We start from the raw sequence: 14,487 nt of genomic DNA, 5'->3' as shown, positions 1-14,487 counted from the left end.
TTTAAAATAAAACTAAATACTTTTAATTTAATGGTTGATTTTACCACATGACTGAGTTCCTTTGAAGTTTTAAGTTCATATGTTTGAGTCTCTCTTTCTCTCTCACGCCTGTTTATTTTTTTTGTGTGTGACATTTTGTCTTTATATAAGTCTAAAATTGTTTTTTTTCACATTTATTTCAAAATAATCAACTTTAAGTTACATGCGATCTTCTCTCATCTGTCATTTATCTGCCTTTTAAGCTTCTAGTTTTATATTTCATCCTCACATGTAGTGAGTTGCTTGTATCAAAAAAAAATTGTTATTTTAAAATGTTTATAAGATTCTATAGTAATTGTTTATAAAAAACAATACACCACATTTTAATTAGATAAAAATAATAAAAAACAAATTTAATTCTTATTTACTTTGATTTATGATTTGGTTTAATTTCTTAACGTCGATTTCTAAAATAATTTTATTTAAACTTTTATACTTTTTGTAAACATATAAGAATATTCTTATTTAGATTGCGCGTAAATATATCAAAAGATATTTTTAATAGATTGCAGCTCCAGAGTGTGGAAGTTGTAACAAATTATATGAATTTCAACAAAATCTATAAGTTCTTATCGATTTGATTACAAACGTGTATATTATGATGAGACTATAAGCATATATAACGTCATACGCATATCGAGATTATATAAATGTTAAAAGATTGTGATGTGTGTCATTGTGTTATATAAATACACAGAGAAATGAAAGTGAGTATAAGTCTAGCGTATTTGATGATGAATTTGATTAAAGTCATAATTATAAATTTTGTCATTGCCTAATTAAAAATAATCTCCTTTTTTCCTTGAATCGTCTTTCTCTCTTTTATTTTTTCACTGTGTGAATCACGGTCGTTTCTTAACTTTATAGATTTCATGAATCATTATCTTGATCTCATTTTTATTATTTTAACAATAGTTTTCATATTAAATAATATTTTACCATTAAAACTATAGACAAGGACTAATTTGATGTACTCATTTCACGTTCGTATATAACTAAAAAAATGTTTTCATATAGCAAGTATTTTTTTGAAAATAAAATAGATATTTAACACAAATATGATACATATATATATATATAATTTGAACGTGAAATAGTTTTTAGTTTTATGCGAATACATGAATACAATATAGATGTGTAAAGTAATTCTCAGTTTTCATATTAGTATAAATAATTAGATACACTTAACAAAATAATTATTTTTGTTAGTATTAAGTAACTTTTTATGTTATTTTTGTTATTACTCTATCAATGATCTAAGTTTATCTTTTACTTTCAATTTTTCTTTCTACTGATGTTCAACTTTTTTTTACTTTTAGAAACAAACAAAACATTAACATAAGGAAAAACTTAATCATTGAGGGAACACCGATATAATACAAAGACCTAGTGAACTAAACACAAGCCAAACGCCGACAAACATGTTAGATGTCTTCTTAACACACTTTTGTGCACATACAATGGAGTTTACCACCATCAGTTCGACACCTTCCACTATCAAATCCCTCAATTTTGCACACACCCTACAGTTGTTGTCGCTCAAACAGTCGCCCTTGAACTTTTGGCTCTGTGACTCGCATGCCCCAGCATCCACCACCATCGGACTACCCAGTTCTGTTAAACACAAATGTTCGTAACTAATATTAATAATGATCATTTACAAAATCAACATGTTCATATGTATTAAGTATAACTTTTTTAGATATTCATTAGGGGGATTAATTATCGTTTGTCATTAGAACCACGACAACAAATAAGAATGTTTCAAACAATTTCATGGAAGAGTTCATCTTTACGTAGAGGAATGGAGATGGAGAGAGAGAGAGAGAGAGAGAGAGAGAGAGAGAGATGTGATGGAAAATAATAGGCATGTGGAGGTATTTATATATGCTTTATTTTGTGACCTATAAAATTTATTTAAAATAAAACTAAATAGTTTTAATTTAATGGTTGATTTTACCACATGACCGAGTTCCTTTTAAGTTTTAAGGTCATATGTTTGAGTCTATCTTTCTCTCTTACGCCTGTTTATTTGTTTTTTTGTGTGTGACATTTTGTCATTATATAAGTCCAAAATTGTTTTTTTCCCATTTATTTCAAAATAATCAACTTTAAGTTACATGTAATCCTCTCTTCTCTTTCGTTTATCTGCCTTTTAATCTCCTAGTTTTATTTTTCATCCTCACATGTAATGAGTTGCTTGTATAAAAAAAAATTTGTTATTTTAAAAAGTTTATAAGACTCGATAATAATTGTTTATAAAAAAACAATATACCACATTTTAATTAGATAAAAATAGTAAAAAAACAAATTAAATTCTTATATTACTTTGATTTATGATTTGGTTTAATTTCTTAACGTGGATTTCCAAAATAATTTTATTTTTATTTACATTTATACTTTTTGTAAACATATAAGAATATTCTTATTTAGATTGCAGCGTAAATATAACAAAAAATATTTTTAAAAGATTGCAGCTTCAGAGTGTGGAAGTTGTAACAAAGTATATGAATTTCAACAAAACTTATAAGTTCTTATCATTTGATGACAAATATGTATGTTATGATGAAACTATAAGCATATATAATGTTCATAGCGCATATCGAGATTATATAAATGTTAAAAGATTGTGATATATGTTATTGTGTTATGTAAACAAACAGTGAAATGATAGTGAGTATAAGACTAGCGTATTTGATGATGAATTGGAGAAAAGTCATAATTATAAATTTTGCTTTTGCCTAATTAAAAAAAAATCTCTTTTTTTCCTTGAATCGTGTTTCTCTCATATATTTTTTTCACTTTGTGAATCACGGTCGTTTCTTATTTTTATAGAATTCATGAATTATTATCTTGATCTCATTTTTTTGTTATTTTAACAATATTTTTCATAATAATATTTTACCATTAAAACTATAAACAAAAACTAATTTGATGTACTCATTTCATGTTCGTATATAACAAAAAAAAAATGTTTTCATATAGTAAGTATTTTTTGAAAATAAAATAGATATTTAACCTAAATATGATACACATACACACACAATCTCTCTCTCTCTCACACACATATATATATAAAAGTTAAACGTGATTTAGTTTTTAGTTTTATGCTAATACACGATTACAATAAAGATGTGTAAAGTAATTCTTAGTTTTCATATTCATAGAATAAATAATTAGATACACTTAATAAAAATAATTATTTTTGTTAGTATTAAGTAACTTTTTATGTTCTTTTTATTATTACTCTACCAATTATCTAAGTATATCTTTTACTTTCAATTTTTCTTTCTACTAATCTTCAACTTTTTTTTACTTTCAAAAACAAACAAAACATTAACATAAGAAAAAACTTAGTCATTGAGGGAACACTGATATAATACAAAGACCTAGTACACTAAACACAAGCCAAACGGCGACAAACATGTTAGATGTCTTCTTAACATGGTTTTGTCCACATACAATGGAGTTTACCACCATCAGTTCGACACATTCCACTATCAAACCCCTCAGTTTTGCACACAACCCTACAGTTGTTGTCGCTCAAACAGTCGCCCTTGAGCTTTTGGCTCTATGACTCGCATGTCCCAGCATCCACCACCATCGGACCACCCTGTTCTGTTAAACACAAATGTTCGTAACTAATATTAATAATGATCATTTACAAATTCAACATGTTCATATGTATTAAGTATATATTTTTAGATATCGACTAGGGGGCGGTGGCGAAGCTTGGACGAAGATGTCGAGGGGCCGAACGAAAATACACATTAGAAAAACCGTAAACGGAGGGGGCCGGGATCAAATTTTTGGTTGAAAACGGGTAAATTTACACTACACATAAAAAATATCGGACAAAAAGGGATAAATTTACGCTTCCGCGGAAAAAAAAACGGAGGGTGCCGGGATCAAATTTTTGGTTAAAAACGGGTAAATTTACACTACATACAAAAATTTATCAGACAAAAAGAAGTAAATTTATACTACAACGAAGGGACTGGGGCCATCCCGGGCCGCAACTATCCTTAGCGAATGCTAGGGGGAATTAATTACCCTTTGTTATGCCTTTTTATTTGTATTTTAGTGTGTACCTTTTTGTTACTATATAAGTTCAAAATTGTTTTTTTTCATTTATTTCTTTTTTTTTAACAGTCAACTTTTTGACGTACTTTTGAATCCATTTAGTCAAATAAAGGTAATATTTCATAGAAACATCCAAACGATTTACAGTGAAGTGGCAGGTAAGCGGGCAACAAGTTACGCCGCAACCCCCTTTTGGATAGCAAACCCAATCTGACTAAAAACAAAATTTTGATTCTTATGGGCTGATACGTTACTATACACAACTTTCTGAACCCTATTCAAAAGGTCCACGGCATCCGGAGCTAAGAAACCAAACGTGTCAAAGGCGAAGGGGATGACACGTGTTGATTCTCCAAACAAGCTCTCTCGTGTTTAGCAACCTTGCCCGATGCTGCCTTCAATGTTGTCTGGCCTGCTACAAATCCAGTGTCCCTAATCCCAACAAGAGGGGACACTCCTGTGAGGTCGACACAAGCGTGTTTTCCCCCTACCCACCCAAAAACAAGTATATCGGCCGGTCGTAATGTAGATCTTCCTTCTTGAGGATCCGTAAGAAAGTTTACGGGGGCTTCCTTTTTGTAACACCCCGGCCCCTCGCACCACCAATATTGTCCGCTCTTAGGCTATCCCACATCGGCCGTGGACAAGAGAGATCACTGGTTCATAAGTAATGTCCTGCCTCTTAACATCAACAACGCGTTTTGGGAAACCAAAAACAAATCCGTGAGCTCTTTGTGGGCAGAGCGGACAATATTGGTGGTGCGAGGGGCCGGGGTGTTACAGTTGGTATCAGAGCCACTCTTGTGCCGTTCGGGATGTTGGGACACGCCTCATCGAGGACGATGAGTCCAAAGGGGGGTTGTCTGTAACACCCTTGGCAAACACAACATCGTCCCACTCTTAGGCTATCCCACATCGGCCGTGGACAAGAGAGATCACTGGTTCATAAGTAATGTCCTGCCTCTTAACATCAACAACGCGTTTTGGGAAACCAAAAACAAATCCGTGAGTTCTTCGTGGGCAGAGCGGACAATATTGGTGGTGCGAGGGGCCGGATGTTACACTTTTTAGCCGAAATTCCGGCTCGTTTAAGAACATTGCATAGAACATCCCTCACCAAATCATGCTTGTACTTAAACCCAGGCAATTCTTTGCAGTGAACCGCATGCTCGCCAAAAGAATCCAAACAAACCTTACGGCAAACCGGGCACGGCTCATCTACCGGAAACAAAGGGATCATTAACCGATACTTCAGGATGGCCCGGTACTCCAAAGCCGACATATGTTGGCCCAATCCTTCAATAGGGAGAACACTTAAGAAATCTTGAGCCCGAGGAGCCTGAAGACACTCAAACACCGCTTTCTGACGAGGGGATAAATCAAACTTCATTTCCAAACTCTTGATGATTCCACTATAAAGGGCACTCGCCAAAGCATGTTGGGCTTTAGGGGGCGGTGTCTTTATTAGAGAAACCGCTAATGTCAAAATCGGGAAATGAAATGTGCAACCGATCTATCGCACTCCCATAATCGGAGTCAAACCCATCAATACCACAACCTCGAAGAATGTGGTCTTGTAATTCCCAATATTGCGCCCTAGAGGCCACAAACGCATAAGTAGAAACGTCTGAAGCTGAACATAAACCCAAACCTCCAAAACGAGTCGGAAGTGATGCCAACCTCCATTGAAAATCTCCAAAGAAGGGACCACCACAAACCACGATGTCCTCAATCGCCCCCCGAAGGCCATTGTCAAACACAGAAACTGCTTCCCCTACATACACAGGTTGGCATGTTCTGAGACCAAACAACAACTTTCCAACTCCCATACATGAGCGGAGCAAAAGGAGCTCGCATTGAGGGTCCCGCAAATGCGGGAGATAGCTCATCAACTCCACAGCTCGCGAAGCCCTTTTCATAGCAAGTTCACTGATGAACCCGGCATCCCGGCTAACGGCTCCCCTGAGGAGTTTCACACCTAGCACCGATCTTCCGATCTCACAGGGAAACACCCCCTCCTGCACCTTAACCCCATTGCACGACGGCCAAAATACTTTGGTTTTCTTAATATTAAGTTTAAGGCCCAGGCGGGGACCCTCCGACCTGATAATATCTAAAGCTTTGGCAACGTCTTTAGAGTCCCCAATAATTGTACCATCATCTAGGTACCAAGCATGAAAGAGAAGCTTACAGGAACTCTGGACTAGATGAATAAGTGGGTGCAGAACTAAGGCGAAAAGAAGAGGTCTCAAAGGGTCCCCCTGCTGAACCCCAGTGGTGGACCAAATGTGGTCATCCCCCACATATAGCCTGGCCGGTTGCCCATATAAAAAGTTCACCCATAAGGAAATAGATGGACATCGGGCCCAAACCTCATTCAGAAGGGCAGTCCTATCCACCAAGTTGAAGGCATTACAAAAATCAATAGCAATCATAGCCAATGACCCATCAGAATGGAACTTACTTAAAAACCTGTTCGCGCTATGAAGAACGGCCTCTGCACCACTAGGGACTCCCACCCCAAACTGAAAGTCGCACAGGTATTTAGTAATGTCTTTCCCAACACCCCTCATAGCCACATTAGAGATCAATCTTCTCCAAATGGCACCTACGGCAATGGGTCTAATCCCATTGTCCGGTTTGAGCAACGGTGTGAGAGGAGCCGACGCAATGAACTCTGCCAAAACCCTTGGGCATCTCCCCCTAGCCTTTAGTAACCCAATAGCGATCGGCGACCCCTCTCCACAAAATGCATCCAAAATATGTTGTGCCCTCAATCCATCTCGTCCGCATGACGTCCCTTTAGGGAAGGATTTAATGCATCCAAGCACACAATCCTCATCAACAACAAGAGGAGGCTCAGAAAGCAATGAAGCAGGCATAACCGGCGGGGGCAAATTGGGATGCTTAGCCACTAACGCTTTCAAAGTGTCATTGACGAAAGGTGCAACCCCTGAAGAGCATAATACTTTAATGGCGGCAGTAAAATGCCCGTCCGCCACTTTTCGTAAACATTGTTTCACATTAGCGCATACCGCAACATTATCGTGCTTAGCGAGAGGCTCCCCATGACTCGAGTTCACCCCTATAGGTGTGGCAAAAAGGGATAAAATAAGCGCATCAAAACCATCCTTAGCACCCCAACTTGCTAGTGCTTGTTGAATACTCTGACATTGCAAAGACTTTCTATTACCGGACCTGCGCTCCTAACGTTTAGAAGGTCTGAAAACACGCAGCGTGCACCGCGGTAACAAGAAAAGTTTCACCCATGCCTCAAAAGAGTCTGGCATAGAAACCACCTTACCCAGAGCCGCAGTTAACGCTTGAGCAAATGCCATACGACAACTATGAGGGATGCTCTTAACAGTTGTGATAGGAAGAGAGAAGACGCGGTCAAGGAGAACCTCATCCACCACTATCCCTCCCAAGGGGGCAACATCCCTCATAACATGTGGTTTATCAATTCCCACAATAAACTCCTCCACAGCTCCCACACTCTCGTTGTACTCAATGACTCCATCAGCATGATGACACATCCGTTTAAGAGCAATTGGACGCATACACACCCCACATAGCCACTGGTCCGAGGCCTTAAAAGCCTCCCCAACCGAAATAAATAAATCACAATCCGTGGAAATGGCGTCCCGTAGGGTCCCTTTCCGCTCATCCGACGACAAATGAAGTCGTTTGATATGCGCCATTAACCGAGAGATCCCCCTTGACCCCGCCCGTCCATCCGGGCAACAATGGAACCCCCTAAAAGGACATGGCCAAACACCCACCGAACCCACACTATTTTCTAGGGTCTTAGACATAGCATCCTCATCAATTAATCCACCACGAGAAATGATGTCGAACCGATAACCATGTCCACCTCCCGTGCCCACCTCCCCCGATGGGGCTCCTTTGACAATCCGAGCCCTTGTCATAACCCCTCATGACAAAAAGGCCAACAAACAAACTCGAGTTGAGTTTTGGGAGTAAAAACCCGAACTAAGAGGAGAAAGGAGAGCAACCGCCAGTTGCTCTCCCCTCCGTAAACCAAAAAAAACCGATTAACTCATTGAGACATTTTATCGAACACCTGGCAGGCAGACCCAAAACCGAGGATTAAAGGCAAAATTGAAATAGCAGTAGGGGTGGTGGTGAGGAGATGACGATGATATGACGAGGAGATGATGCTGGTTACTGATGTGTGACGGCAGGTTGTTCTTTAGGCGAAGGTGTAGCAACGGTGGTGGTGGAAATCTGTTTGGTGTAGCAAGGTTGTTCTTTACTGCAAGTTATGTTTAGAATAAGTTGAATTGTATTTAAATAGAGATTATGCTATTAACAGCTTCTTAACCGCTAAAAATATTAGTTTCACAAATTCTTGCAGGTTCAAGCTTTTCTAAAAATCAAGTTTAAATTAAATGTGATCTTTTCGCCTAGACCATATATTTGCTTTTTGAGCTCCTAGTTTTATATTTCATCATCACGTATAGTGGGTTGCTTGAAGCAATTTTTTTTTATTTTTAAATGTGTGTAAAAAACAATAATAATAGTTTATAAACCACCTTTTAATAATATAAAAAATAATAAAATACAAATTAAATTTTTACATTACATTGAATTATGATTGGTTTAGTTTCTTAGTGTGGATTTCAAAATAATTTTATTTACTCTTTTATACTTTTCTAAACATATAACAATATTCTTATTTAGAATACAACGTTAATATATATAAAAAAAATTAGATTGTAGCTCTCGAGTGAATCGTATGAGTTTCAACAAAACATATAAGTTATTATCGATTTGATGACAAATATGTTTGTATGATGGGATTATAAGTATATTTAATGTCATGTGCGCATTGAAGTTATATAAATGGTAAAACAGATTGTGATGTAAGTTATGTTGTTATGTAAATAAACGGAGAAATGATTGTGAATACAAAACTAGCGAAAACGTTTTCCAACGACCTGAAAATAATAGTGTTAGGATTCTGTTAGTCGCGGACAGTCTGGAACAAATTAATATGTTAAAAGTTAGGACCGTCAGTAGCCAAATCGTTAGTTAGAACCGGCATTAACCAAAAGACAATAGTTTTTATTAATAAAAACCAATATATAGAAGCCTTCTATATATTAGTAAAAATTTATTCACGATCTAACCGTCTTAACATGTCGTTTTTTACTAGTTGTTGTTGTTACTACTATTTGTTTTAATCGCTAACAATTAAACAGAGAATTTTAGGTACTTTGTATGATGTGACCGTGGCAAAATGCAACCGCCGGTTCAATCCAACCGTACGAAGCCCTTAAGCGCCTCTAAGTTATCTTCAGTTTCGAAGAAACCTCACCCGCCCGAGGCCCACTTGTGGAAAAACTTGGACGCCCTTATGATCATACTGGAATGATCTCAGTATTCTTTCGTTGAGTCATCCATGCCCCCCTCCAAAATGTTTTCAGTGAAGTTAGAACTTTAATGAGAGAACTAGGCTTACTCCTAGGGGTGCAAACGAGCCGAGCCGAGCCGAGCCCGAGCTCGACTAGGCTCGAGCTCGGCTCGTTTAACTTGCACAGAGCTCGAGCTCGAGCTCGGCTCGTTTCGAGTTCTATTTTCAAAGCTCGAGCTCGGCTCGTGAATGGATTTTGAATCTCGAGCTCGGCTCAGGCTCGGCTCTTTTACTATTTATTAATTATTTTTTATATAATTATAATTATTTTATATATTTTTATAATTTTATGTATAAAAGAATATATATTATTTAGTTATTTCTATTTATTTTTTCATAACATTATATTTATTAATTAATAATTATTAAATATATATTTTAAAAAAATATATAAATGGCAGACTCGTTTAGGCTCGCGAGCCGGCTCGAGCTCGATAACTAAAGCTCGGGCTCGGGTTCGTTTATTAAACGAGCTTATTTTTAGGTTTGAGCTCGGGCTCGGACTTGATAAAGCTCGGCTCATCTCGAGTAGCTCGCGAGCAGCTCGGCTCATTTGCACCCCTACGTAGTTACTCCCATATTGGAATACAATCGTTGTTGTTGTTGTTATTATTATTATTATTATAGTAACAAAAGAGTGTACTATTTTTACATAATAAATTTTCAGTTTTATATTTTTATTACACGAGCACGCCTTTATATAGCAACAAGCAAGTGAAAATTTCAAGTTAATATGCATTTGTGTGCATAGGTGTGTACGCATTCATAGAAATGTAAGTATTTGTGGGGCTATAATACATTCACGTCCACACATTTTCTCTTGATATAACAAAGCAATGATAAAGATAAAAAAAGTAAAAAGTCACAATCATTGAGTTCATTATTTGAAAACTTCAAAAATTAAGTCTAACATTCCTATATTTAAAAAATTGAATCATCTAGAGTTTGTTGCGTTGGGCATAAAGATTGTGTGCTTATGTAAACATGGTTAGAGAATTATATTGCGTTATTTTGCATATACATTGTGCATAGAGAGAGAGAGAGAGAGTTGCGTTTTTAACATGATCATTTCATACTATTACGCGTTTTATACGAAAATCCATTTATATATAAAAAGAGAGGATAAGATATTAAGATATATATATATATATATATATATATATATATATATAAGAAAGAAAGAAGACATTAATTACTTAAATAGAAATATATTTCAACTTGTGAACAAGGTTCGGAAAACCAATTCCAACCACCATAAACATAAGTTATAAGAAACTTAATTATTCAGCCAACATCAAACTACGTACCACACGGACACATTAAACTAAACACAACTCAAACGAGGATAAACATGAAGTACGTAGTACTAGATCCAAAGATCTAACATGGTTTGATGCAGAAACATCTGTGACGTAAACCTCGGCACCTGCCACTTGGAAACCCCTCAGATTGACACACGTTACCGCAGTTTGTGTCACTCAAACATGTCCCCTTGAACTTGTGGCTTTGTGATTCACATGATCTTGCTTCCACCATCATGGGAGCACCCAGTTCTATAACACATGCACAAAGGTTAATTATAAATAATGTTAGCAATGTTGTCATATATGTAGAAAATCAACATGTTAGATAATAATAATAATAATAATAATAATAATAATTAATATATAATTACCGTTGGTCATTAAAACCACGACAACAAGCAACAATGCAGTAAACAATTTCATGGAAGGCTTCATCTTAATTAATGAACTAGAGAAAGAGAGAAGTTATGGTGGATAGCATGAGTGTAAATGAAGGTGTTTATATAGACGTTGTGCTGTGAAGGACAAATTCCATCATTTTCATCCTCTAGTTTTTTTATTGTTTTTCGTTTTTTTTTAAAAAAAATAAATACTTAGATAATATAAAATTGTCATTATGTCATGTTATAATTAGTATGAATTCAAAAACTTTTTTGTTGGTGACGGAATAAAGACGGTTCAATCGCTAGGAGTACCTCGTGCAACTTTTATAAACGAAAAAAACTAGTTAATAATAATATAAAAGAAAAAAATAACATAATGTGGTTTTATAGAAAAAATATACAATACTCAGTAGTAACTATATATATTAGATTTATTGGATTTTAATAATTTCTATTTAATAGTATTGGCCGATAATAATCCATATTTATTTTATCGTCACGGGCGGTCTCAAATTTAAAAAAGTTTGCCCCCAGTGATCCTCTGTTAAAAAGTACTTAACGGCGTTATATTTTCTTCTGAATTTCAAACTAATGTTTTAGGGCTTTTGATCGGAAAATATACGAATCGATTAATGTAAAACTTAGCTCGAAATGGTGATCCAAACGGCTTGATTTTTGTTAATTGTAATTTCGAACATTCGAATTGAAGCACTATTTTCTTCGTTTTGGAGCACCGTTTCGAACTAAGTTTACATCAATCGGCTCGTATCATCCTTCCAATCAAAAGCCCTAAAATATTAGTTTGAGATTCGGAAAAAAATATAACACCGTTAAGTCCTTTTTAACGGGGGATCATTGGGGGACAAATTAATTTGGGACTGTCGGTGGCGACTAAACGAATAAGGATTATTATCGGTCAATAGTATTCAATAGAGATAATTAAAATTAAATAAACCTATATATTATCCTAATCAAACATATAAAAATGGCTGTTACATAAAAATATAACCTGAACGTAAATTAAATTTAATTGTAGTAAAAAATTAATGAAAAAACTCGTTCTTATACTTCTTCACCAGACACTACCGACTAAGCTCAAAATTATTTAAAAAGAAAAATCGACCGTGTTATGTGGGCCAAACGATAAATGCATTCAGACGCATGTGTCCAAATTTTACTATCCATAGTAAAAGGTGACCAACAGTAACCCACTAACATCTCTTTTAATATTGACCACTTAAATCTCTTTTAATATTGAAGGACAAAAAACATATTTGTTTTTAAGTTGTCAAATAATTGTAGTCTGTTTTCTTTTAACTTCATTTAAACATTTTTTAAGATGGTATTATATTAATACTAGCAAACCTTTCATTTTCTTACGAAAACTCACTATAACAAATTTCAGGCGATTTTTTTTTTATAAAAGAAAAAAAAAACCTATCATTGATTTTGTTTCATTGCAATATTATTGCAACGGTATAGTAACGATACGATTTTTTGTTGGAAAATTGTTAACTCTCAAACAAAGTTCCAAAAAAAAATTATGTTTATTATTTTCATTGGAAAAAAATATAAGTATTATTTGTGTTATTTATTGTATTGTGTACTTTTGTTGAAAAGTTGTAACAATTTAGAAAAATAAAAAATAAAATAAGCTTAGTTGAAAAATTGTATAAATTTTACAACAATATACTTTTGTAGCAATTTTGTAAGAAAAATTGTTAGAAAAATGTTGGAAATGATTCGTGTGGGTTTATGAAGTCTTTCAATCACGAAAAAAGTCTTTCAATCTAGTTATTATCCATAGGAAACTCAAAATCTTTAAAATCTTCCACTACTTTGTGTGGGTTTGAATTCACTCCATTAATTAAAAATCTTGTCATTTCTTATCTTTCACAAGGTCCATGTTATAACCTGAAAAATTGTTTCAATTAGTTTCTTTTGTAATGAGTTACAAGTCGGTGAAATGATTTTGAAACCCCAACACATCGGACATATAGAAGGTGAAAAATTAAGGGAGGGAGTATCGTATGTTGATATAAGTCGCCAAACTGAGTTCGCCAACGAGCACACGATCAATAAATGTTCCAACGGTTAATTGGTGGCACTACTACACAAATGGGCAAAAAAAGCGACCGAAATTTGCAACCAACCAAAACGGTCGCAAAATTAGCGATCGCAACAGCGACCAAAACAAAATCTGATGGGATCTACCGATTTCTTGTTGAAACAAAAATAAATGAAATAGATAAGAGTAAATTAACTAACCTGTATATTTTAATTAGCAAATAAAATTGAAAAAAAAAAGTGAGTAAACACGATAAAAAAAACTACCAAGATTTGTTTTCTCTTGTTGCTAGACAACCTATGGTTTTTATTAGTTTTGGAGCTAAATGTTTATTACCCATCATATTTTTCAAGACCATGTAAGTATTATCAATGTTACAATGTATGTCCTTTTTCCATTTAAATAAAAGATTCTACATTTAAAATATGCCACCGTAGGACATTTGAATTGACAACTCACTCAATGCACCACTAGCACGCTGCCTAGTCACACGACATGGTATCCCATATGGTAAGAGCATCTCCAATAGGAGACTTTCAAAGCATATCATGTTCTATTTGAAGGAAAGATAAAATCCAGGTGAAGAAGAGATGTGCCAAGTGAAGGAGAAATTGAAGAAAAGGTATCGGAATTCCGATCCGGGTGTTTGAAGAAAAAGAGAGGAGAGGGGGGAGAGAAGGTGGGTTTGAATAGGGTTAGTGGGTGAATAGGAAAGAGATAAGTGGTTTGTGTTTCAAACCCCTTTATACATTGGAGATGCCCTAATTGGTATCACTATGTCTGGTTTTTGTTTCATTATTTAGGCTACTTTCTTATTTTCTGTAAATTTAATTTTTTTATAGATATTTAATACTTAGGCTTTGTGTAGTGGAGGGGCTACAACTGGAATGAATTGTGACACGTGACGCCCAGTCAGCATGGAGTGGAAATTTGTTTTTGGGGTGTAATGGTGTAGGGGATACAAGTTGGGCCCACAATGTTTTTTTTATTATTTTCTTTATATAATTAAACTAAATAAATAAAAACCAATTTATTTAAATAATTAAATAAAAATGCATTAAAGTTAAAAAGAAATACAAAAAAATTAAAAAAACATAACTAATAATGCATTAAAATTAAAAAAAATACATAACTAAAAATATTAAAAAACATAACTAAATAACATACTAATAT

The sequence above is a fragment of the Bidens hawaiensis genome, unplaced genomic scaffold, assembly GCF_021521415.1.
Source record: "Bidens hawaiensis isolate Kalapana, Puna unplaced genomic scaffold, B.hawaiensis_p1.1 tig00012467_1, whole genome shotgun sequence".
Taxonomy (NCBI): Eukaryota; Viridiplantae; Streptophyta; class Magnoliopsida; order Asterales; family Asteraceae; genus Bidens; species Bidens hawaiensis.
The sequence above is the reverse complement of the archived record's forward strand: the minus strand, read 5'-3'. Positions refer to the sequence as shown.